Below are 26,434 nucleotides of genomic sequence, written 5' to 3' on the forward strand. Positions count from 1 at the left end.
AATGGTATTCTCCTCCCCTCCCACCTGGCGGCCACTGCTGCTTGCAGTTTGCTGTATTCCCATGTGGACTGAAGAGCAGCATCTCTAGAACACCTCCAGGCCTTCAGTGTGGGATTGGGATGGCTGAGGCATCCAGCCTCATGGACTGAGCAGCTACCAGGTGCCTTGACTCTCAGGCCTGTAATCTGCTGTTGTTGGATTGCCGTGAATTAATCCAATAAATTCCCTTTTAATACAATTCATTCTATCAGTTCTGTTCTTCCAGAGAAACCTGACTAATACAAATTGTGGTACCAGAAGTGGTTCTGGAGAAACAGAATTTAAGGGTGGATTTCCCTAATGGGCTTGGTGCTCTCTGGAGCTGGTTCTCCAACTTCAGTGCCACTACAGGGTCTACTGGTAACAAGAACACTTTTACTGGTAATCAGGAGGCCACTAATGATCCACGGTATGAACTAATAATAATAATAATCCATGGTGTGAACTCCATGAGGTAAGATGTAGTTGGTGATCCTGAGTCATATCTTGTAAAGAGCAAGGAATTTAGTGACTCTGTATCTAGAATTTTTGAATATTTGTGGAAAAGTAAGACGCATGATGATGCTGGATGGTTCCTTCTAGCATCTCTGGATAAAACATTGAAAGAAAAGCAGAAGCTCAGAAAGGAAATTGCCAAGCTTAAGACTCACATACATGATCTGAAGGTTTCAAAGGGAGCCCTGGAGGAGAGTCTCCTCTAGCCAGAACAGGGCTCAAATTGCAGAAAATCAAACCCAAACTCTCATTGTAAGATTGGCTGACTTGCGACATAAACTCAATTCCCAGTCTCAGTCTATCGGAAGTGAGGGCACTGATTGGAAAAGAGTGGGACCCTATGACTTGGGATGGGGTTGTGTGGGAAGACCCTGAAGAATCTGGGGACCCTGAGCTGTCAAATTTCAAAGAAATTGTTGTGCATGAGAATGTTGCCTCCCCTCTTTTAGGGGCAGTTGCATCCCCAACCCACCCCTACACTCTGAAGTCTTGCCTTCTCCACCCTTGCCTGGGGGAATTAACCCCTTTTTTTTTTTTTTTGTCTGAGGAACCAGCAATGACCCTCCCTGCAGGAGGTGCTGATGCTTCTCAGTGCCCACCCATCTTCGCCTCTAGGCCTATAACAAGGTGGAAGGCTAGGTATGCCCCTAAAGGTGAGTTAGAAAGCTGATTCAAGAGGAGGTGAGATAAACCCCTAAAGAACTTCACAGGCTTTCTAACTTGTACAGGCAGAAGCATGGGAATATGCATGGGAATGGATTTTAAGGGTGTGGAATGATGGTGGAAGGAATATAAGATTAGATCAGGCTGAATCTATTGAAATGGGCCCACTGAGCAGAGATTTTAAACACTGCAGCTCAAGCAGTTGAAAGAGGTGCCAAGAGTTTATTTGACTGCAGTATGGATCCAAAGATGGTCTACTGTGAGTGAGCTTGAGCTGCCTGATATCCCTTGGCTTAACAGTGATGAAAGGATTAAAAGGCTCAGAGAACTTGGAATGCTGGAGTGGATTTGCCATGTAAACTCATTTTTGCCCCCACAATGGGAACATCCAGAAGATGTGCTCTTCACTAAGACTATAAGAAACAGGTTTGTGAGGGGAGCACCAGCATACTTAAAGTCCCCCATCATTGGTCTTTTATGTAAAGAAGACATCACAGTGGGAGCCACAGTTGCTGCATTAGGTGACTTAGATGCAATGAGTTTAAGTTGGATCTCCGAGTAACAAGGGCCAAGTGGCAGCGCTGACTCACCAAAGGCAAGGTGAGTATGTTTACTGTAATGGAAAGCATAGGCAAAACAATGCTTGTAACAGTATGACTTGTGTAGACCTTTGGTAGGGGCTAACTAATCATGATGTTCCCCAGAGTAAAACAGATGAACTTATTAAGTTCCTGCTTGATCTGTGCAAGCAGAAAAGTTCTAGAGTAAAGGAACTAAAGGCTACTTTGAATTATAGCAACAGAGAAACAAGGCATCTTAACCAGTTTCCAGATCCTGAGCCCCTTGATTGAAGAGGTGGCTGGGTCCCCTTGAGGAAGAACGCTCCCACAACCCCCATGTAAGGGTCCGAGAATCGCTGAAGAAAGACCCCAGACTCAAATAGTATGTAAAAGCAAGGAGTGTTTATTCTGCACAATCAGCCAGCATGTGGGGATCAACCATTCATACAACATGGCAACCCTGAGAGGAGCACGCAGGCCCCTTTTAAGCACAGCTAGGGGAATTTTAGGAGGGTTAGGTTATCTTCTAATGTGATTGGCTGTGGCCCAGATTTTACCATCCTTGTGAAGGACTCAGGAACCAGAGGGATGCCATGACAGGCTTCAGAGTCACCAGTAGGCCTAGGTTTCTGTTTCCCAGCAAGGTTTAAATAAGAATTTAACAGTTACTGAAAAAAGATCACAAATTATTTATGCCATACATTTCCATAGTCATGAGACAAGCTGCTTAAATTCCTCAAACACACATAGCCAATCACAATAAAGGTTACCTAATCTGCTTGAAATTCCCCTAGCTCCTGCCCACCAGCTCTGCCCCCCAGCATCCTAAGCCTATCAGAAAAATACAAATGCAGTTACTACTTAAATCTACCAATCATGTAACCATTCCCCTACTTCTTTTTCAAATCTCTATAAAAAAAAACCTGCCCCCCTGCTGCTCAGGGCTCTTGTACGGATCCACTGCATTGGTGAAGTCAAGAGCCCGAGCTTAAGCCCAAAATAAAGCTCCTTGCCTTTGCATACGTGTTTGGTTCTCCTTGGTGGTCACTGGGGGCGCCGAGAACTGGGCATAACACTTGGACATGTATGTTTTAGCAACTTTGTAGGAACTGACTCAGCCCTGGAGCCCAATATCTCGGGCAAGTCCTTTTTTGTATTCATAGTCCAGAGGTATTGCAGGAACTGACTCAGGCCTCTGGGTGGCTATCTTCCCCAGCCACATGTGAGGGTTGCTGTTGATTAACAGCCCTGTTTGTGGTTTTTCCCAGAAGACTTGTCTACCTCTCCGGGAAACTGAAACTTAGGCCTAGTTTGTAAACTGAAGCAAATTTGATCCTCTCACCCAAAAGTTTTTATGTTAAGCTTAGTCCTGTCCTTCCTCAGAGGGACCTGCGGCTTTTTGCGAGGGTAACTGTACACTGGCCTACTGGACACTGGCTCTGAATTGACATTGATTCCAGGAGACCCCATAAAGCACCATGGCCCTCTAGTTAAAGTAGGTGCTTACGGAGGTCAGGTGATCAATGGAGTTTTGGCGAATGTTAGACTGACAGTGGGTCCAGTGGGCCCCAGAACTCACCCTATGGGTATTTCCCCAGTCTCAGAATGCATAATTGGGATATACTTAGGAGTTGGCAGGACCCCCACATTGATTCTCTGGGCCTATTTGGATTTTGGAGACAGCACTTTCCTCACTTGGGTGTGTTACTCCGTCCCATATACCAAATGACTCGGAAAGCTACTAGTTTTCAGTAGGGCCCAGAACAAGAGCAACCACTTCAACAGGTCCAGGCTGCTCTGCCCCTTGGGCCATATGATCCAGCAGATCTGATGGTACTTGAGGTATCAGTGGTGAACAGGGATGCCGTTTGGAGCATTTGGCAGGACCCCATAGGTGAATCACAGTGGAGGCCCTTGGGATTCTGCAGCAAGGCCCTGCTGTCAGACAATTATTCTCCTTTTGAGAGACAGCTCTTGGCCTGCTATTGGGCCTTAGTAGAAACTGAATGCTTGACAATGGGCCATCAAGTTACTATGAGCTCCCCATTATGAGCTAGGTGTTATCTGACCCGTTAGGCCATAAAGTTGGACATGCACAGCAGCAGTCCATCATCAAGAGGAAGTGGTATATCCAGCTGGAGCAGGCCCAAATGCCTATGGTTGCTACTCCTGTTACAATGCCTTATGGCCCTAAGCATGCACCTATGACATCATGGGGTGTGCCCTATGATCAACTGACTGCAGAACAGAAGACTAGGACATGGTTTACAGATGGTTCAGCATGTTATGCAGGCACCTCCTAGAAGTGGACAGCTGCAGCATTACAGCCACTTTCTGGGACAACTCTGAAGGACTGTGGAGAAGGGAAGTCTTCCCAACGGGCAGAACTTCGGGCAGTGCATGTGGTTGTGCATTTTTCTTGGAAGGAAAAATGGCCAGATGTGTGGTTATACATTATTCATGGGCTGTGGCCAACGGTTTGGCTGGATGGTCTGGGGACTTGGAAGGAGCACAGTTAAAAAATTGGTGAGAAGGACATGTGGGGAAGGTGTATGTGGCTAGAACTCTCTGAATGGGCAAAGGATATAAAGACACTTGTGTCCCATGTTAATACTCATCAGAAGGTGACCTCATCAGAGGATGACTTCAATAATCAAGTAGATAAGCTGACCCATTCTCTAGATAGTGGTCAACCTCTTTCCTCAGCCACCCGTCATTGCCCAATGGGCTCATGGACAAAGTGGCCATGGTGGCAGAGATGCAGGCTATGCATGGGCCCAGCAACATGGACTTCCACTAAGGCTGACCTGGGTACAACTGCTGCTTAATGCCAAATATACCAGCAGCAGAGACCAACTGTGAGCCCCCGATATGGTAGCAAAACTCAGGGTGATCAGCCAACAACTTGGTGGCAAGTTGACTGCATTGGACCACTTCCATCATGGAAAGGGCAGCGTTTTGTCCTTACAGGAATAGACACTTATTCTGGGTATGCATTTGCCTTTCCTGCACATAGTGCTTCTGCCAAAACTACCATCCATGGGCTTACAGAATGCTTTATCCACCGTCCACACAGCATTGCTTCTGACCAAGGAACTCACTTCACAGCCAAGGAAGTACAGCAGTGGCTTCATGATCATGGAATTCTTTGGCCTTACCATGTGCTCCACCACCCTGAAGCAGCTGGCTTGATAGACGGTGGAATGGCCTTTTAAAGAAACAGATACAGTGCCAACTAGGTGGCAATAGCTTGGAGGGCTGGGGGAGTGTCCTCCAGCAGGCTGTATATGCTCTGAATCAGCATCCTATATATGGCGCTGCTTCTCCTGTAGCCCGGATTCACAGGTCCAGGACTCAAGGGGTGGAAATGGGAATGGTCCCATTTACCATCACCCCAAATGACCCATTAGCTAAATTTTTGCTTCCTGCTCTCACAACCTTACGTTCTGCTGGCCTAGAAGCCTTGGTTCCAGAGGCGGGGAGTGCTTTTGCCAGGAGGCACAAAAAACATTCCCTTGAACTGGAAGGTAAGACTTCTCCCTGGCTACTTTGGGCTCCTGATGCCCTTGAGTGAACAGGCTGAGAAAGGAGTTACAGTAGTAGCAGGGGTGACTGATCCAGACTACCAGTGTGAAATTGGGCTGCTCCTCCACAATACAGGTAAGGAACAGTATGTCTGGAGTGCAGGAGATCCTTTAGGGCATCTCATGGTATTACCATGCCCTATTATCAAAGTCAATGGACAACTGCAACAACCCAATCAAGGCAGTGTGATAAATGGCCGATCCTTCAGGAATGAGGGTATGGGTCACCCCTCCAGGTAAAGAACCAAGACCTGCTGAGGTGCTTGCTGAAGGTGGAAGAAATATAGAATGGGTAGTAGTAGGAGGCAGTTACTAATACCAGCTAAGGCCTTATGACCAATTATAGAAACGAGGACTGTAATTGCCATGAGTGTTTCTGTCCTACCTTGCTAAGAATGTCTGTACTCATCTATACCAATATTAAGATGCTTTTGTTCTTCCACTATTTCTGTATTAGGTAATTATACTGATTAAGATCATACTGCTAGTTAGACACTGTTGAATGTATATTTGATTATTATATTAGAGACTGAATGTTCCTCCTGGAACCTTATTTTGTATGGGGGGCGGGTGATTGTGCATTTCTGGTTGTAGGAGGGACAGCTATATCATGTTAGGCAGAGTTATGACCTTGTACTGTCATCATCTGGAAATTAAGTATGATATAAGGAGATATGGTTTGGTGTCAAGTTGACAAGGGGTGGACTTGTGATGAAGTGTGTGTCAACTTGGTCTATTTAGGAATCCACAAACATTCCTCATAAGTGGGTTTCTGGGGTTGCTTCCAGGAAGGAATAACTGAAGGAGGAATCCTTCCCCCAGAGTGGGAAGTCCCTCTCAGAGGGGAGTTTTTATCAAAAGAAGCTCAGGAAAAAAAGGTATTCTCCTCCCCTCCCACCTGGCTGCCGGTGCTGTTTGTTACTTGCTGTTTACTTTTTTGCTGCATTCCAGTGTGGACTGAGCAGCTACCAGGTTCCTTGACTCCTGGGCCTGTAATCTGCTGTTGTTGGACTGTCAAAAGATGATCCAATAAATTCCCTTTTAACACAATTCATTCTATCAGTTCTGTTCCTTTAGAGAACCCTAACTAATACAGCATGTTTCCAATGAACTCATGTTCATGTCTTACTTGATGGTATCAAGGAGGATAGAAACTTAACTTGACTAGGGTATGTAGAAGTGGAGCTTCATGACTGAGTCCTGGTAGCTTCTTTTTTTTAATGGTTGTCAACTTCCATAATTATAGACAATAAACCATGTTAATTCCCTCCCTACTACTTTCCCCTTTACAACTCCTCTCCATCGTATCCTCTCCCTCTCTCCATCAGTCTCTATTTTGATGCCATCGTCTTTTCCTCCTATTATGAGGGTCTTGTGTATGCAGTGTCAGGCACTGCGAGGTCATGGATAACCAGGTGTTTGTGTCTGGAAGAGTGCATTATGAAGAGTCCTGCCCTTCCTTTGGCTCTTCCATTCTTTCTGCCAATTCTTCCACAATGGACCATGAGCCTTGGAAGGTGTGACAGAGATGTTTCAGTGCTGAGCCCTCTGTTACTCTTCGCAGCACTGTGGTACCTTTTGAGTCATTCTGGTACCTTCTTAAGTAGAGAGACACAAATACTAGAGTGTCCATGTGCTTCCAGTGTGATATGATACAGCCAGAACCAGTGCCATGCTGTTTGGACTCCCAGCCTCCAAAACTGTGAGCTAAGTAAACTGTTTGTCTTTACGAAGTAACCTGTATTACTTTAGCTATTATGTTCAGTGGATATTCAGTAAAAGTTACTGAAACTGGGCTGGAAAGATGACTCAGCACTTAGAGGTCCTTGTTTGTAAAACCTCTCTCCCCAGGTTTAAAAAAAAAGTGTAAAAAGATTAGGTCTGGGGATACACCTCAAGATAGAGTGCTTGCCTAGCCCCTGCATTACAAAAAGTTGTAACTGGAGACAGGTGTGGTGGCATATACCTGTAATACCAGCATTTGGGATGCTGAGGCAATCTAGGCCAGCCTGGGGGCTACAGAGGAAGACCCTACATCAACAAATCAAAAACAGGGCTGGAGATAGTGCTCAATCACTAGAGTGCCTTCCTAGCATATACCGCATTCTGTGTTAGGTTCCCAGCACGGCATAAAGCCAGGCATGATGGCACTTTCATTTAACCCTAGCAGCCAGGAGGTGGAAACAGGAGGATCAAAAGCCCAAGGACATTCTCAGCAACATAGTGAGGCCAGCCGGGGCTATACGAGACCCTGCTCAAAAAACAACAAAAGTGAGCCAAGCATTTGAGAGGCAGAGGCAGGTGGAGCACCATGTGTGTGACGCCACCCTGAGACTCCACAGTGAATTCCAGGTCAGCCTGGACTAGGAGGGAGACTCTACCTCGAAAAAGCCAAAACCAAAACAAAAGAAAAAGAAAAAACAGAAACAAATCAAAAAGGGTCTATGGGCTGGTGCCTGGAAGGTGTGGGCCCCTTGCGATGTGGGGTGTGGGTTGGACCCCCTGGGCTCTGAGCTGCAGCACCCCGGGCTGGATGAGCTATTCACCCGCGGCGGCCACTATGGACCTTCCTGGGGTGCCAGGTGGGCTCTTCAGCCCTGTGCCCAGGCAGGGCGCCCGAGTTGCTGGCGGTGTTCAGACTGCTGAGCGACAAGGAGCACGAGCTGCGCGAGACTGGGCACTTGCTGCACGATGAAAATGAAAACTTGAAGAAGCTTGCAGAAAGTGAAATAGCATTGTGTCCAAAACAGCCCAGTTGAAGCATCAGATCACCTTCCTTTCAGTTCCCTTAGAAGAACCAGATGAAGGGGATTTGATCTTGGAGATCACTGCAGGAGCCAGGAGGCAATGTTGTTTACATCCTAGATGTTTGACATGTGTCAGCAATATGCAGCCTTTAAAAGATGGTACTTTTGAGATCCTGGACTATTTCCCAAGTGAACTAGGTGGTCTTAGGCACGCTTCTGCCAGCACTGGGGGTTTAGAAGCATATAAGCACATGAAATTTGAAGGAGGGGTACACAGGGTACACAAAGAGTACCAAAGACAGAGAAGCAAGGCCGCATGCACACCAGCACTATGACCGTGGCCAATTACCTCAATCTACTGAGATTAACCTTGTGATTAACCCTAAAGACTTGAGAACTGACATTAAGAGAGCAAGTGGAGCTGGGCCAGCATGTCAACACCACAGACAGCACGGTCCACACAGCGCATCTCCCAACAGGTGTTATTTCAGAATGCCAACAAGAGAGGTCACAACAAAAAAAATGAAGAAGTGGCTATGAAAAAGTTACGTGCAAAACTATACAGCATGCATCTGGAGGGAGAAACAAGTAAAAGATCCAACTCTAGAAAGATCCAGGTTAGAACTAGAGGAAGGTCAGAAAAAATAAGAACATACAATTTTCCACAGAACCGGGTCACAAATCACAGAATCAACAAATCGCTGTATGATCTTGAAACCTTCATACAAGGTGACTGTCTTCCGGATGAACTTATACAGTCACTGAAGGACTATGCTGACTATGAATCTTTAGTAAAAGTTATTTCCAGAAAAGACTGATGTGTTAGTAACCTTTCTCTCTACAGGCTGGGGACATGTTACAGCACATCACATTGTGTGTATGTATTTGCCAGTGTTCTCTTGAACATAGGTTACTACAGCTACAAGTGGTAAGCTTACACTCAAGTCAGGTTACTGATGGAGATACTAGTATACTAGTAAAATGCACCATAGAATCATGACTCCTGTGATTCTTGGATGCTCTGTCCAAAAAGAAAAAGGGAGCTGGAAAGATGGCTTAATGGTTAAGGTATTTACCTGCAAAGCCAAAAGGACACTGGTTCAAGTCTCCAGGACCCACATAAGCTAGATGCAAAGGGGGCACCATGTCTGGAGTTTGTTTGCAGGGGCTGGACCCTGGCATGCCCATTCTCTCTCTCTCAAAATAAATAAATAAATAAATAAATAAATAATATTTTTTAAAAAAAGGAAAAGGAAAATAGAAGCCGGGCATGATGGCACACACCTTTAATCCCTGCACTTGGGAAGCTGAGGTAGGAGGATCACTGTGAGTCCGAGGCTACCCTGAGATTACATAGTGAATTCCAGGTCAGCCTGGACTAGAGTGAAACCCTACCACAAAAAAAAAAAAGAAAAAAAAAAGACTACGACGACAACAGAGGAAAATAGCCAGGCTTGGTGCCACATGCCTTTAATTCCAGAAATAGGGTGGTAGGGGTAGAAGGATTGTTATGAGTTTGAGGCCAGCCTGAAACTATACAGTGAATTCTAGGCCATCCTGGGCTAGAGCAAGACCCTACCTCAAAAAGAAAGAAAGGGAGGGAGGGAGGGAAAAATAGTCTTATGTAAAGTGTTGAATGAATGATCAAAAGTTTGGTTTAACTCGTGAAAATTTTCAAATATAAAACAAATTTGGTAGCAAATACTACATGAAGACCCTGTAAAGAGACAGAAGCTGTGTCATTAAATCAACTGGTAGTGTAATTAGGATAAAAGGACAGTTGAACCCACTGAAACAGAGATGGTGGCCTAGCAGAGAAGAGTTCTCATTGAACGCACACCCTTACAAGAGGCTCCCTCTCCCCAAGATGGACTTGGGCCTACAGGAGAGGACTGGCCCAACCCATTCTTTGCTGGCAAGGCTCCTGGATTGTCTTGGGTCAAGGCTGGTATGCAGCTGGTAGAGCAGGCCGTACAAGCACAGAACCTCAGCCTTTGGGGCCTGCCAATCACGAAGCCTCCTGTCCAGACAGGAACAGGTCTGCTTAGCGATGAGCGTCAGAGGATTTCTGTGAGCTCTCTAGAGAATCAGAACCAACATGATGTGTAAGCAGAAATTCATTGCAAGTAGTGACTTACTTGACTAAGACAAATGTGCAGAATCTGCAGTGAGAACTGATGGTTCAGTTCCACTCCAGAAGCCATCTGCTGGAGAATTTCCTCTTGCCTGGAGGAGGCTGGTATTGCCTTCTAGTCAAACCTTCAATTGATGTACAAACCCACCGACATCCAAAACACCAGAAACATTTAAAATAATGTGTTACCAAATATGTGGGTAACTTGTTTCCAGTTTGACAAAATGAATCATGGGCCCAAGAGTGCCCCTAGCGGCTGAGCCCTAAAATTGAAGAGAGCCTCATGCTCACCATGGTTCTCCCCCTGACTAACAAGCTTCACAGGGTGCTGGCTGGTAAAGAGGTGCAGATGTTTCAGGAGTCTGAATGTCCCTACACCCTGCCATGGTCAGTGTGACATCCTTGCCAGTGACATGGTTAGGTCCCAGGAGTTCCCCTTGTGAACGACTACGTCCCTGACAGAAGAGGCTTCATGTAGTATGTGGCTGGCTCACCCTTTTCCCCTGAGAGCAGCGAAGAAGCCAAGCCCTCCTGAAACAATACATGACAGCCCTGCTAGGTGTTGGGGTGGAGGCTGAGGCAGGAGAATTGCATGAGTCCAAGGCCAGTCGGCTAGAGTGAGACTTTATCTAAAAAAAACAAGAAGGTGGCTGGAGAGATGGCTTAGTGGTTAAGCACATGCCTGTGAAGCCTAAGGACCCCGGTTCGAGGCTCAATTCCCCAGGACCCACGTTAGCCAGATGCATAAGGGAGTGCACGCGTCTGGAGTTCGTTTGCAGTGGCTGGAAGCCCTGGCGCGCCTCTTCTCTCTCTCTCTCTCTCTCTCTCTCTCTCTGCCTCTTTCTCTCTCTCTGAGAGAGATAACCATGGGTGTCAAATAAATAAATTAAAAAAAAATATTAAAAAAAAAACAAGAAGGGGGGCTGGAAAGATGGCTTAGCAGTTAAGGCGCTTGCTTGCAAAGCCTGATAACCTGGATTTGATTCCCCAGTACCCATGTAAGCAAGATGTATAAAGTGGCACATGTATCGGGGGTTCATTTGCAGTGGCAGGAGGCCCTGGCATGCCCATATACACACAGTTTTTCCCCTTGCAAAAAAAAAAAATAAATAAATATATATATATATACACACACACACACACACACACACACATTTTAAAAGGATCATGTGACTAAAGTTTGTGAGGTTTTATAGCTAATTAGCATGCTAAACTCTTTTTTTTTTTTTCACTCAATTCCACAAACATTACCTACCAGCTAGCATTACTACTACTGTGGTTTGTCCAGGACTGACCTTGTTTTAGCACTGAAGGTACTGCATTCAAAGACACATCTCATTCCAGGCTAATAGGGATTGTCACCCTGCTACCAATGACGCAGGATTTTGGGATTCTGGAGGGGTCTCCTAAGTTTATGAATCCCAAGTTTGGGTCCTGTCCTATTTTTAACAAAGAATTGATACAAATGGACTCAAGAAGGATAAATTATGAATAGTTTATTTAGGGAAAAATCACAAATTGTGGGGTTTAAGGGAAATTGGAATCTAGAAAGGTTAGAGCAAAGATATAAGCACATGGAAAGTAGGAAACATGGACTCATGTGGGAAACACGGCATAGTCTATGAGATTCATTTAAGAGAAACTGAATCCCAGCACTCAGGAGGCAGAGGTAGGAGGATCACCATGAGTTCGAGGCCACCCTAAGACTACATAGTGAATTTCAAGTCAGCTTGGGCTAGAGTGAGACCCTACTTTTAACTACCCCCCCCCCCAAAAAAAGCCAGGTGTGGTGGTGCACGCTTTTAATTCCAGCACTCGGAAGGCAGAGGTAGGAGGATCACTGAGTTTGAGGCCACCCTGAGACTACACAGAGAATTCTAGGTCAGCCTGGGTTAGACTGAAACCTTACCTTGAAACCTTGCCCCCCCTCAAAAAAGAAAAAAGAACCAAAAGAGAGAGAGAGAAACACGGCGAGAAAGAGCTAGGGCAGAGCTATAAAGAGGTGGAAGATAAAACCTAAGTGGCTTATGTAGGGAGATTTAGAAGAGAGACACACAGCATCTGCCCAGAGCTTCCCCATGGAAGAAAGCTAAGCGGGCAAATGATGGTGGCTTAAGGAAAAATAGCAGGTGGAAAAAAAATCAAAGCAGATACCAAGAAATTCAGATGAGAAATGAGAAGAGTTACACCACGGGGGCTGGAGAGATGGCTTAGCGGTTAAGGCATCTGCCTGCAAAGCCAAAGGATCCAGGTTCTTCTCTCCAGGACCCACATTAGCCAGATGCACAAAGGGGCACATGTGTCTGGAGTTCGTTTGCAGTGGCTGGAGACCCAGTCACACCCATTCTGTCTATCTCTCTCTCTGCTTATAAATTAATTAATTTTAAAAAAGAGTTACACCCATGGTTATCCAAAGTTTAGAGAAATTACACAGGTAGCAGTTCTAAAAGAGATATCCTTGTGGTAGATGTAGAGTGTAAAGGAAATACACACATGGTAGATTTAGAGACAAGAGGAAAATCATACATGTAATTAAAGTGAGATGTTATCCCAATGTATGAAGCAGAGGCAAACAGAAAATTACCCAGACCAAGAGTCCTCTGCCTCCCCACACCCAGCCATGGGGGATCCAGGCGCATGTGTATCCCTATGACCAGAGCAGAGAGGGACAAGAGAGTTCAAATAAAGGATGGGAACAGCCTTTAGAGTTGATTGAAAATGTATTATTTCAGCAAATTCAGGTATATAAAGAGTAAGACCCAAATGTTTTGTAGATTTGAAGGGGCAGACTCCAGGGCCAGTCCACCTGGGCAGTGAATGGTGCCCATCTACATAGCATGCTAGACTGGACAGCAGCAGAGCACTGCAGCTGTAGTAGATGAATCTGTATCAGAAATTCATGCCAATTCATTCAGGCGAGGTGGTATTGGTTCTTTCTGGGCCTCTGTTCATAACTGAAACTGCCTAAAAGAAGCTAACTTTCTCCTATTTCTCCTGCACTTACCCATCATAGTCTGAGTGCTCGGCAGATAGTAGTGAAGAAAAAAGATGTATGTCTTTGACTTCATGGAATTTAAAATCAAGTATAGGAAACAGGCCATAAGATGATAAACAAAGAAGGGGCTGGAGAGATGGCTTAGCATTAAGGCACTTGCCTGGGAAGCCTAAGGACCCAGGTTCGATACCCCAGTACCCATGTAAGCCAGATGAGCAAAGTGGCATATGTAGCAGACAGCTTCAGGTTCACTGAGATAAACTTCCAGACCAGGAACAGTTATGGAGGAAAAGATATTTATTGAAGCTTACAGATCCAGGGGAAGTTCCATAAATGGCAGAAGCTGGCCTGCCTTCACAGGACCAAGCAGAGAGAGAGAAAAGCACAAGCCAAAAAGCCAAAAGCCACATAGCATAGCACACTTCAGGAACTCCAGCTAGGCACACTTTACGTATCTTTAGATTGAAATCTGAAACCCACCACCACACCTTAAAATACACCCAGTGATGGGCTGGAGAAATGGCTTAGCGGTTAAGCACTTGCCTGTGAAGCCTAAGGACCCTGGTTCGAGGCTCGATTCCCCAGGACCCACGTTAGCCAGATGCACAAGGGGGCGCAGACGTATGGAGTTCATTTGCAGTGGCTGGAGGCCCTGGCGCACCCATTCTCTCTCTCTATCTGCCTCTTTCTGTCTCTGTCACTCTCAAATAAATAAATAAAAATGAACAAAAAAAAATTTAATAAAAAAAAATTTAATAAAAAAAAAATACACCCATGACACCGCCTCCAGGTGGTGCAGATGCAAACTACAAAGTAATAAAACACTGAATATATTGGGGGCCATCTTTTCAAGCTACTACAGCATATGCATCTGGAATTCACCTGCAGTGGCTGGAGGCCCTGGTGCGCCCATTCTCTCTATTTACCTATTCTTCTCTTGCTCAAAAAACTAACTAATGAACTAAATAAATAAATAAAAATTAAAAAAAAAAAAGCTGGGTATGGTGGGAGGCAGAAGTAGGAGGATCGCGGTGAGTTCGAGGCAACCCTGAGACCACACAGTGAATTCCAGGTCAGCCTGGACTAGAGTGAGACTCTACTAAAAAAAAAAAAAAAAAAAAAGGATAGGATAGCATAATATCCACATCAAAGCAGCTTAGGGAGGGAAATAAACAGCAAAATACACTCTTCTACCGAAAAGTGAAGGTGTGTAAGTTATCATCAACCATAGCAGAGAAGCAGGAAAAAAAAGATAAACGGGCCTCTCTGTAGCAGGGAGAGTAGGGGAGGCTTCTCTGAAGGCTGAGGTTAGAAACTCTGGGCAAGGAAAGGAGGGTGCCGTGCTCTACACAGAGGACTCCACATGGAACTGTTAAGGCCCTGAAGTTGGTGACTATGTGGCTCAAAGCAACTGAAAGAGAAACTGACTGATGCTTAGTAAGCTTAACAACTTCATCCTGAGGTTTGCAAAGTAGACTGAGGAGGAGGGATTTTGTCTGAAGGCAGCAGGACTCCAGTGGATAGCTTTAAGCCGAGGAGTAACCCTATCTATCCAATGAGAATTTTAAAAAAGCACCCTGCCTGGTAGGTGAATAGGGCAGAGGGGCCTGGGTGGAAGGGCACAGAAGAGTGAGTCAGAGGATCACACTACAGTGTCAGCAGAGTAGATGGAGGCCTGAAGAAGGCAAGTAGTGCAGAGATGAAGAGAAATGGGGAGGGCTGGAGAGATGGCTTAGCATTAAGGCGACTGCCTGCAAAGCTTAAGGACCTGGGTTTGATACTCCAGGTCCCACGTAAGCCAGATACACAAGGTGGTGCATGGCTAGAGGCCCTGGTGCACCCATTCTCTCTCTCTCTGTCTTGTCTCAAATAAGTAAAAATAAATATTAAAAAAAGGAGACCCAAGAGATATTAAGGAAAGAGCTGTAATCCACGTAATTTATGTCTAACACATTGTTATCTTTTCATATAAACATTACTGGTAGAAAGACATGATTCAAGCAGCCAATGCCGTTTATTTATTTATTTTTCTGAGATAGGGTCTTATTCTAACCCAGGCTAACCTGGAATTCACTCTGTAGCTCTGGAGCTCCAGGCAGTGATCCTCCTACTTCAGTCTCAAGTGCTGAGATTAAAGGTGGGCACTACCACATCCTTCTTGCTTTTTCAAGGTAGGGTATCAATCACTCCAGCCCAGGATGACCTGGAATTCACTATGTACTCTCAGGGTGGCTTCAAACTCTTGGAGATCCTATCTCTGCCCCCCAAGTGCTGGGATTAAAGGTGTGTGCCACCACACCTGGCAAGCTTGGTTATTTTTAAATTTATTTTAAAAATATTTATTTATGAGAGTGAATGGGCATGTCAGGGCCTCCTATCTCTGCAAACAAACTCCAGACATACAAGCAACTTTGTGCACCTGGCTTTATACAGGTACTGGGAAATTGAACCTATACCTACAAGTGTCTTTAGCTGCCATCTTTCCAACCCCAATGCTAGTTATTTTTTAAGAGTAAGGAAGGGAAACCAGGTGTGATGCAACACACCTATCATTCCTCATTTGGGAGGCCAAGGCAGCAGCATTCCAAGCTCCAAGCCAACCAGGGCAACATGGCAATTTTGGGTGGGACTTTAACAGCCCCCACCCCCCACACACAGACCAGATGTGGCAACTCATGCCTATAATTCCAGCACTTGGGAGACTGAAATAGAAGGATAACTGTGAGTAGGAGGCAAAAATAAAAAAGGGAGCCACCGAGCTGGAGAGATGGCTTAGTGGCTAAGCGCTTGCCTGTGAAGCCTAAGGACCCTGGTTCGAGGCTCGATTTCCCAGGACCCATGTTAGCCAGCTGCACCAGGGGGTGCATGAGTCTGGAGTTCATTTGCAGTGGCTGGAGGCCCTGGTGCGCCCATTCTCTCTCTCTCTCTCTCTGCCTCTTTCTCTGTCACTCTCAATAAAAATAAAAAAAAGGGGGGGAGCCACTATATATATGGAAGGAGGAGACCATGTGTGCACTGTAATAACTATTTCAATAAGCATGTACTATTTTAATTAATTAATTAATTAATTTGACAGGGGGTGGAGAGAGAGAGTGCACATGGGAGCATCAGGGCCTCCAGCCATGCAAACCAACTACAGATGCATGCATACCCTTGTGCATCTGACTAATGTGGGTCCTGGGGAATCCCTCCAGCCCCATGTACTATTTTAAATAATAATTATAACAAACATATAACCTTCAGAGGCATGGGGATGCAGCTCAGTTGGTAGAATGCTTACCTAGCACAAAGCCATGGAGCCGATCTCCAGTACCACATAAACCAGGGATGGTGATTCAAACCTAATCCCAGCATTGAGGAGGTGGAGATACTATCAGAAGTTGAGGTCATCCTTGGCTACATAGCAAGTGTTGACTGAAGCCACCTGGCCTGTATGACATCTTGTTTCAACAAATAAGCAAAATGCCAGTCTTAGATAATAATTCCAAAACAGCACAATAAATCCTTTTAACTGCACATTAGTAGCACTAAATGTGGCAACTTTCCCCCAGATTTCCAGCAAAGTCACTACAATTATATGTAAAATTGGACTGGGGAGACGGTTCAGCAGTTGAGGCACTTACCTGCAAAGCCTAACAATCTAGGTTTGATTCCCCAGTACTCACAAGCACAAAGTGGCATATGTGTCTGGAGTTTGTTTACAGAGGCTGGAGGCCCTGGCATGCCCAATCTCTCTGTCTCCTTTGTGTCTGTCTCTCTCTGCTTACAAATAAATAATAAAATTATATATAAAATTACTGAGCTCTAGAAATGACCAAAACAGAGAGGACTGTCATAGTAGGCTGGGAATCAAGAAAAGAGGGTATGTCATTGGCCAGCTGTTTTTTTCCCCTTTTATTCCACCTGGGCTCTCAGCTGATAAGATAGCATTATGTGGGCTGGAGAGATGGCGTAGCGGTTAAGTGCTTGCCTATGAAGCCTAAGGACCCCGGTTCGAGGCTCGGTTCCCCAGGTCCCACGTTAGCCAGATGCACAAGGGGGCGCACGCGTCTGGAGTTCGTTTGCAGAGGCTGGAAGCCCTGGCGCACCCATTCTCTCTCTCTCCCTCTACCTGTCTTTCTCTCTGTCTGTCGCTCTCAAATAAATAAATAAATTAATTAAATTAAAAAAAAAAGATAGCATTATGTGAAGTCAGGGTTTGTCTTCACTCCTCAATTAATCTTCTCTGGAAACATCCTTACATATAGACATGACCAGATGTGTGTCTCACCAAACTCCCCGGTGATTCTGATTATTTTTTAAAATATTTTTTGGTTTAGTTTTATTTATTTACTTGAGAGCGACAGATAGAAAAAGAGGCAGAGAGAGAGAGAGGGAGGGACAAAGAAAGAATGGGCGCGCCAGGGCCTCCAGCCATTGCAAATGAACTCCATATGCGTGCACCCCCTTGTGCATCTGGCTAACATGGGTTCTGGGGAATCGAGCCTCAAACCGGGGTCCTGAAGCTTCACAGGCAAGCGCTTAACCACTAAGCCATCGCTCCAGCCCTTTTCTTTATTTTATGATTTTGGTTATTTGTTTGAGAGGGTCTCATGCAGCCCAAGCTGGCTTTGAACTCACTATGTAGCCAAATATGACCTTGAATTCCTTAATCTTCCTGCTTTTGCCTCCAAGTGCTTGGATTATAGGTATATGTCACCAGGTTAGGGTAATCTTAGAGAATTCTAAATCCAGTCAGGTTGGCAATGCAGATGCTGACCTGGAATTAACTCTGTAGTCTCAGGGTGGCCTTGAACTCACAGTGATCCTCCTACCTCTGCCTCCCAAGTGCTGTCTTTTGTTTATACAATGTTGACAGTAGTAGCATAAGGTAGGCCAACACTCTACCACTGAGCTACATTCCTAGCCCTTGATTTTCTCAGACAAGGTTTCACATGTATCTCCGGGTGCTTACTGAGTATCCTCCTCTAGTTCCAGAGGGCTGGGATTCCAGGCACACGTGTCATTATGCTTGGTACTGTCTCCTCTTCTTTTCCCAGCATCAATCAATTATCAAGTCCTCACAATACTCTGGTCATGGAAACTCCTTGCTAGAAGCTCCTTTTTGCAGTTGGTGTCGACTATTAAGAGGCTCAAAACTCATCAAAGTGCTGAGAATAGGTGGCTGTGGAGCACTAAAGGAGATATCTACATCACACCCTCCAAGGCTCAAGAAACATTTACAAGGGGAAGACTGTAAGAGCCAGAGTATGGGGAAAAGTCCTGTGGAATTCTGTCATGCAGACATGACATGGCCATTGTACTCATGACCTCATAGCAACTGTTGTTACGTGCGTGAGACCTGAACAATATGGACTCATCAACACTCTGTCATGGATGATGAAAAAGGGTACAAAGTCCTCGACTGTCCTTGAGGAGTTAGTAGCAGTTAATGGTTATTGGAGGAGCAGGGGACATGTTCTTCAGTGGTGTAGCCACTGATAAACTGCATGCATTCTGGTAAATAATCCCCCACTCAAGCTCATGTAGGTAACCCTAATTAAACTCAGTGAGACAGATACACACATGAAAAATAAGATCAAAGTAAAAGAGGGATTAGCTGGGAAGAAGGCTTTTAGTGATATAGACAGGGAATGGGGACAAGAGAAAGTAATGAAAGAGGGTTATACTCAAACTACGTTACATACGTCTCTCTGTGTGTATGTGTGTGTGTTTCATAAATAAATAAATTTTTGATTTTTAAAAGAGTTTCTGCTTAGCATCCATAAAGTACTGCATTCAATACCCAATACAGCATAAACTGGGCATAGTGGCACATACCCTAATTGTAACACTAGGAAGAAAGTCTGAGGCCAGCCTGGGCTACGTGGGACACTGTCTCAAAAAAATTTCTTTTAGCCAGGTGTGATAATGCACACCTTTAATCCCAGCACTTGGGAGGCAAAGGTAGGAGGATCACTCTGAGTTCAAGGCCAGACTACATAGTGCATTCCAGATCAGCCTAGATTAGAGTGAGACCCTAACTTAAAAAAAAAAGCAAAAACAGGGCTGGAGAGATGGCTTAGCGGTTAAGCGCTTGCCTGTGAAGCCTAAGGACCCCGGTTCGAGGCTCGGTTCCCCAGGTCCCACGTTAGCCAGATGCACAAGGGGGCGTGGAGTTCGTTGGCAGAGGCTGGAAGCCCTGGCGCGCCCATTCTCTCTCTCTCCCTCTATCTGTCTTTCTCTCTGTGTCTGTCGCTCTCAAATAAATAAATAAATAAATAAATAAAATAAAAAAAATTTAAAAAAAAAAGCAAAAACAAAAACAAAAAATCAGAAAGATAAACAATCTCTACCCTTGAGGGAACAATCAAAAAACCCAACAGAACCTATGTCTAACATAGGTCTTGTGTTTTTCTGAAAAGCTTTACTAACAAAGCTTCTCCGAACCATTTTTAAAGAAAAGGTTAAGTGATAATAGTAAATGAGTTGTATCAAGCTATAGGTAACATTATGATACAATTTGAAACTTTACAAGTTGGGGGCTGGGATGATGGTTCAGCAGTTAAAGGCACTTGCTTGCTAAGCCTGCTAGCCTGGGTTCAATTCCCAAGCCACCCACATAAACCAGACTCAAAAACTGGTATCCCTACAGGGCTGGAGAAATAACTTAGCAATTAAGGTGCTTGCCTGCAAAGCCAAAGGACCCAAGGTCAATTCCTCAGTACCCACGAAAAGCCAGATGAACAAGGTGGCACACGCGTCTGGAGTTCATTTGCAGTGGCCAGAGGCCCTGGCGCACACACTCTCTCCTAAATAGTTTTTAAAATATTTTATTTTTATTTATTTGAGAAAAAGACAGAGGGGGGGGGAGGGAGAGAATGGGCACACTAGGGCCTCCAGCCACTGCAAACAAACTTCAGATGCATGTGCCATCTTGTGCATCTGGCTTACGATGTGTCCTGGGGAATTGAGCCAAGGTCCTTTGGCTTTGCAGGCAAGTGCTTTAACCACACTAACCCATCTCTTCAGCTCTAAAATAGTTTTTAAAAGCCCTAAAATAGCCTTCAAAAAAGCAGCACAAGTGCCTGGTATTCATTTGCAGTGGCAAGGGGTCCTGGCAAGTCCATGTGTGTGCATGCATGCACACGCACAAAAATAAGACAGTGGAAATTGAACATTATAAAAGTATCAGAAGCCAGGTGTGGTGGCACATGCCTTTAATCCCAGCACTAGGGAGGCAGAGGTAGGAGGATCGCCATGAGTTCAAGGCCACCCTGGGACTACAGAGTGAATTCTAGGTCAGCCTGAGCTAGAGTGAGACCCTACTTCGGAAAAAAAAAGGGGGGGGGCTGGAGGGATGGCTTAGCGGTTAAGGCGTTTGCCTGCAAAGCCAAAAGACACAGGTTCAATTCCCCAGGACCCAAATAAGCCAAATACACAAGGTGGCACATGCATTTGGAGTTCGTTTGCAGCGGCTAGAGGATCTGGCGTGCCCATTCTCTCTCTCTCTGCCTAATAAATAAATCAATAAATGTTTAAAAACATAAGGGCTAGAGAGATGGCTCAACAGTTAAGGTGCTTGCCTGCAAAGCCTAAGGACCCAGGTTTGATTTCCCAGCACCCATGTATGCCAGATGTTTGCAGCGGCTAAAGGCCCCGGTGTGCCCATTCTCTCTCTTTCTCAAATAAACAAATAAATGAAAATTTAAAGCCAGGCATGGTGGTGCATGCCTCTAATCACAGCCCTTGGAAGGCAGAGGTAGGAGGATTGCAGTGAGTTTGAGGCCACCCTGAGATTACAGTGAATTCCAGGTTAGCCTGGGTTAGTGTGAGACCCTACCTCTAAACCCCCCCCACACACACACACACAAAATTTTTTTTAAAATAAATGAAAACTTTACAAGTTAACAATGGCACTCATAGATTCACTATCGCTTTCCAAATCTGTCTCTAATGTAGAAGATTACTAATGAGAAGCACAACTTTTAGATTTCCCAGGTTTTAGGGGGAACTCTAGAAGACAATTTACAATAATACCTTTTGCACATCTGCTCAACAGACGACCTAGAAAATATTCAGGGGGTGCTCTGTTCCTACAGCCAATGCTTTTGTTGTTTTATTACTGATGTTGGAACACAAGACCATATGGAGGCTAGGTCAGCACTCTTCCTTTCAACTCTATCTCAAGTCTTCTGTTTACTATTTTATTTTGAGCCAAGATTAAGTTGACTTGGCTGGTCTTCAGAAGCTCACACTGTAGCAGAGAAAGGCCACGGATTTGTGAAACTTCTGCCTAAGCCTGAGTAGAGTATCTGGAATAAAGACCTGTGCCATGTTTGAAGACAAATTTAATTATTTCCACTTCAAGTTAATGAGCAGGAAAAAAAAAGAAGACAACAAAATCATTTCAAATAAGAAAAGAACCCCCAGACACAAAATGGCCTGGATATCCATGACCTCAGAGTGCCTGACACTACCTGTACAAGACCATCATAAGAGGAGGAAAAGATCATGACATCAAATAAAAGAGACTGATTGAGAGGGGGAGGGGATATGATGGAGAATGGAGTTCCAAAGGGGAAAGTGGGGGAGGAAGGGTATTACTATGGGATATTTACAGTCATGGAAGTTGTTAATAAAAAAGAAAGAAGAAAGAAAGGGAAAAGAAGACAAAAGAAAAGAAATGAAACTAGGGGCTGGGGGTAGCCAGTGCCTTTAACCCCAGCACTTAGGAGGCAGAAATAGGAAGATGGCTGGGACTTAAGAGGCTACTCTGAGACTACATAGTGAATTCTAGGTCAGCTTGGGCTACCACAAGACCCTACCGCTGATAACCAAACAACAAAAAGAAACAAACAAACTATGGGCTAGAGTGATGGCTTAGTGGTTAAGGTACTTGCCTATAAAGCCTAAGGACCCCGGTTTGATTCTCTAGTACCCACATAAGGCAAATGCACAAGGTGGCACATGTGTCTGGTTTTGTTTGCAAGAGCTAGAGACCCTGGCATGCCCATTCTCTTTCTCTACCTCTCTAACAAATAAATGAAATATTAAAAAAGAAAGCTAGGTGTGGTGGTGCACACCTTTAATCCCAGCACTTGGGAGGCAGAGGTAGAATTGCTGTGAGTTTGAGACCAGCTGAGACTACATAGTGAATTACAGGGTACTTTGTGCTAGAGCGAGACCTTAGGGGTATGAGGGAATTAAAGAAAAAAGAAACAAGCTAGGGGCTTCTCAAAACCTCTCTTGCCTCCTTGGGCAAGAAAGAGCTTTCCCTCCCATAAAGGTCTCCTTCCTAAGCTCCAAGCTACTATAAAATCTTTCTGAAACTTAAAAAGAAAAAAATAAGTACTTGAGTGGCAGAGATAGGAGGAGTGCTGTGAGTTCGAGGCCACGCTGTGCCTACATAGTGAATTCCAGATCAGCCTTGGCTAGAGCAAGACCCTACCTTGGGGAGGAAAAAAAAAAAAAAGACAGGCTAGAGAGTTGACTCAGTGGTTAAAAAGACAATTACTTACAAAGTCTGAAGGCCTGTGTTTGATTCCCCAGTACCCATGTAAGGCCAGATGCACTAAGTAGTAAAGCCAGATGCACTAAGTAACACATGTGTCTGGAGTTAGTTTGCAGTAACAGGAGGCCCTGGTGTGCCCATACTCACTCTTTCTCTCTGCCTATTTCTGTCTATCCGTCTGTCTGTCTGTCTGTCTCTCTCTCTCTCAAATAAACAAATAATTTTTTTTTAGGGTTTTTTTTTGGTTGTTTTATGAGGTAGGGTCTCACTCTAGCCCAGGGTGACCTGGAATTCACTACACTCTGTATTTTTAGGGTGGCCTTGAATTCACAGCAATCCTACCTCTGCCTCCCCGAGTACTGGAATTAAAGGCGTGCGCCACCACGCCCAGCTATTAAATAATGTTTTTTTTAAAAAAAAAAAAAAAGAAAGAAAAAAAGGAAGGGAGGAAAGGAGAGAGAGAAGGAAGGGAAAGAGGAAGGGAGGGGACAATAAGCCAAGTGTGACTGCTCCTGCCTGTAACTCCAGCACTTGGAAGGAAACCTGGATCTAGAAAGAGATCATGTCTCAAAATAACAACAGGGGAAACTATAAGACATCCTCATGTGTATATAGCTCTCTCTCTCTCTCTCTCTCTCTCTTTTTTTTTTTTTTTGGAAAAGGTACAGCAGAGACAGACAGACACTTGCTAGGCAGTCCAGTGTTCCGGCTTTGAAATCTTGGGCCTCTCCTGCTTTAGGCTACTGAGTGCTAGGGTTACATTACAGTTATGTACTACCATGCCTGGCTAGGGCAGAGTAAAAGCACCAATGGCAAGTATCATGCAATTTAAAGGTGGTAAATGAGGAGTGTGCTCAACTAAAGATTAGGGTCACTATCAGGTCACATGCTAAAAGAAATTCTTCCAAGGCTGGGGGTATAGCTCTGTGGTGGAGAGTGTGATTGCCTAGCGTGCATTAAAGCCCTGGGTTAAATCCTCAGCACTACATAAATTTGATGCCTTGGGTTTGATTCATAGCATTGCAAGAAAAAAAATTCAAATTTGGGAGCTAGAGATATAACTCAGTTGGTAGAGTGCTTGCCTAACATGCATGAAAGCCCTAGGTTAAATCCCCAGCACCATTATAAACCGGGTATAGAGCACACACCTGAAATCTGAGCATTAAGAGATGGAGGCAGGGCTGGGCGTGGTGGCACATGCCTTTAATCCCAGAACTCGGGTGGCAGAGGTAGGACTGCCATGAGTTCGAGGCCACCCTGAGATTACCTAGGACATCATTCCACGTCAGCCTGAGCTAGAAACCCTACCTCAAAAAAAAAAAAAAAAAAAAAAAAAGAAAGAAAGAAAGGAAGGAAGGAAGGGAGAAAAGAGATGAAAGCAGGTTCAGGATCATTCTTGGCTCAGTTTCATAGGGAGTTCCCAGTTCAGCCTGGGCTACGTGAGGCCCTGTCTCAAACACACACACATAGACACATACACACACCCTCAACAAAAAGAGGTAGGCCTCAATACAAAACATTTCTAGTGATTGGGTGTAGCTTAGTGGTAAAACATGTACTTGGCATGTATAAAGCCCTGGGTTCAATCCCAGTAGCAGCAAACAACAAAAATACAAAAAACATCCCATCAATTTAAATAGTTTCAGAGATTTAGGTGAGCCAACAGCTTTGCCACTTTAAACATTCCTGTCAACTTCTATTGATTACATATTCCCTTAACCTGCATACACTATGGCAGACTCATAGGCAGACATTTTTTCCCACTACCTGCAGTGCCTTACTAAAAAAATTAAATTGCATATGAGCAGTGGTCTCAGTCATGAACATAAATAGTTACCTAGGCTAATCCAGTAACAAATGCAGAATCTGCTGAGAGTGGTGGTGCACATCTGTGGTGGTTTGATTCAGGTGTCCCCCATAAACTTAGGTGTTCTGAATGCTAGGTTCCCAGCTGATGGATATTTGGGAATTAATGCCTCCTGGAGGGAGTGGATTGTTGGGGGCGGGCTTATGGGTATTAAAGCCAGTTTCCCCTTGCCAGTGTTTGGCACACCCTCCTGTTGCTGTGTCCCACCTTATGTTAGCCAGGGGGTGATGTCCACCCTCTGCTCATGCCATCGTTTTCCCCTGCCATCATGGAGCTTCCCCTCGAGCCTGTAAGCCAAAATAAATCTCTTTTTCCCAGAAGCTACTCTTGTTGGGTGATTTCTACCAGCAATGCGAACCGGACTGCAACAGTAAAGTGGTACCGAGGAGTGGGATTGCTGCTAGACACCTGACTGTGTGGCTTTGGCCTTTTGGAGCTGGTTTTCAAGAGGAATGTGGAAGGAGTTGAAACCTTGGCCTAAGAGATACCTTACAGTGCTGTAAGTACAGCTTGATGGACTATTCTGCTCTGAGCTGCAAGACCTGAATGCAGTAAGAACTATGGACTGTGAGGTTTGGCTTATGAGGGTAAGAAAGAGCTTTGCCTGGACTGGGCTAGCAGTTTGTGTGAGAAGCCTGCTCCTGTGCCCATGTCCTGAGAAGTTGTGCAGGGTTGCTTTGCGTAGAAATGAACTGGTGCAAGCAGAGGGATATGGCACAGAAAGAAAAATCTTTGGGTGAACTGTTGCCCATTCAGCTGCAACTGAAAGATTACAACCTCTGAGATTGGGCTAGCTGACCAGCACTGGGGCAACAAGAAGAATGTAGACTCTTTTGAAGGGGCCTGAGTGCTCAATGAGTCCTGTTCTTCAAAGTCTGCTTTAATCCCCCCCTGGATTAACAAATTGGCACCCTACCTGGTATTGTTGAGTATAAGAAATGCTGGAAAGAGGGTCATTGAGTTTGCAATACTGTCTTGTGTTTTGGAAATGGCCATGGGCAGTGTGAAGCAGGTTTGCTGGTTGCCTGCAGAGAGACCCCAAGGGGCCATGAGGATGAACCGTGGGTTGCAGGGGAGACCCAGTGGAGATGCCGGGACCATGAGATGGCTGCCAAGGAGCTGCTGGCCCCGATGAAGTTCTCAGGACTGTGAGTAGCCTAGCTGGAGGGGCGGAATTGGAATGCCAGAGACTTGTTGCTGATTAGAATTATTGGACTTGAAGATTTGTCACTGGCTAGAGTTGCTAGACTTGAAGCTATAGAGTTTGTTTGTTCCAGTTCTTTAAATCTTGTATTGGTTGAATGTTTCTTTGCTATGCCCAATGCCATCTTTTGCAGTGTGAATATTTATTCTGTGCCATTATGGGTTTTTTGAGGTTATTTTTTGGTATTACGGCTCACTTAAAAGATCTTGAACTATGGGGATGTATGAACATCATTGGAATTGATAAAAAAACTATGGGGACTTTTAAAGTCAGACTGAATGCATTGTATTTTACATCATGTATGGATATCAGTTTATGGGGGCCAGGGGCGGAATGTGGTGTTTTGATTCAGGTGTCCCCCATAAACTTAGGTGTTCTGAATGCTAGGTTCCCAGCTGATGGATATTTGGGAGTTAATGCCTCCTGGAGGGAGTAGATTGTTGGGGGCGGGCTTATGGGTATTAAAGCCAGTTTCCCCTTGCCAGTGTTTGGCACACCCTCCTGTTGCTGTGGTCCACCTTATGTTGGCCAGAGGGTGATGTCCACCCTCTGCTCATGCCACCGTTTTTCCCTGCCATCGTGGATCTTCCCCTTGAGCCTGTAAGCCAAAATAAATCTTTTTCCCAGAAGCTGCTCTTGGTTGGGTGATTCCT

The 26,434-nt window shown here is 45.0% G+C and overlaps 1 protein-coding gene and 1 pseudogene across 1 annotated transcript in view; one reads left to right on the forward strand and one right to left on the reverse strand.

Moving 5' to 3' along the window:
• Rtf1 (RTF1 homolog, Paf1/RNA polymerase II complex component) overlaps positions 1-26,434 on the reverse strand; it is a 107,674-nt gene that overhangs the window by 76,316 nt on the left and 4,924 nt on the right. The gene's annotated exons all lie outside the window — the stretch shown is intronic.
• LOC105944184 lies at positions 1,176-8,906 on the forward strand (annotated as a pseudogene).

Source organism: Jaculus jaculus, chromosome 8, assembly GCF_020740685.1.
Source record: "Jaculus jaculus isolate mJacJac1 chromosome 8, mJacJac1.mat.Y.cur, whole genome shotgun sequence".
NCBI classification, from domain to species: Eukaryota; Metazoa; Chordata; class Mammalia; order Rodentia; family Dipodidae; genus Jaculus; species Jaculus jaculus.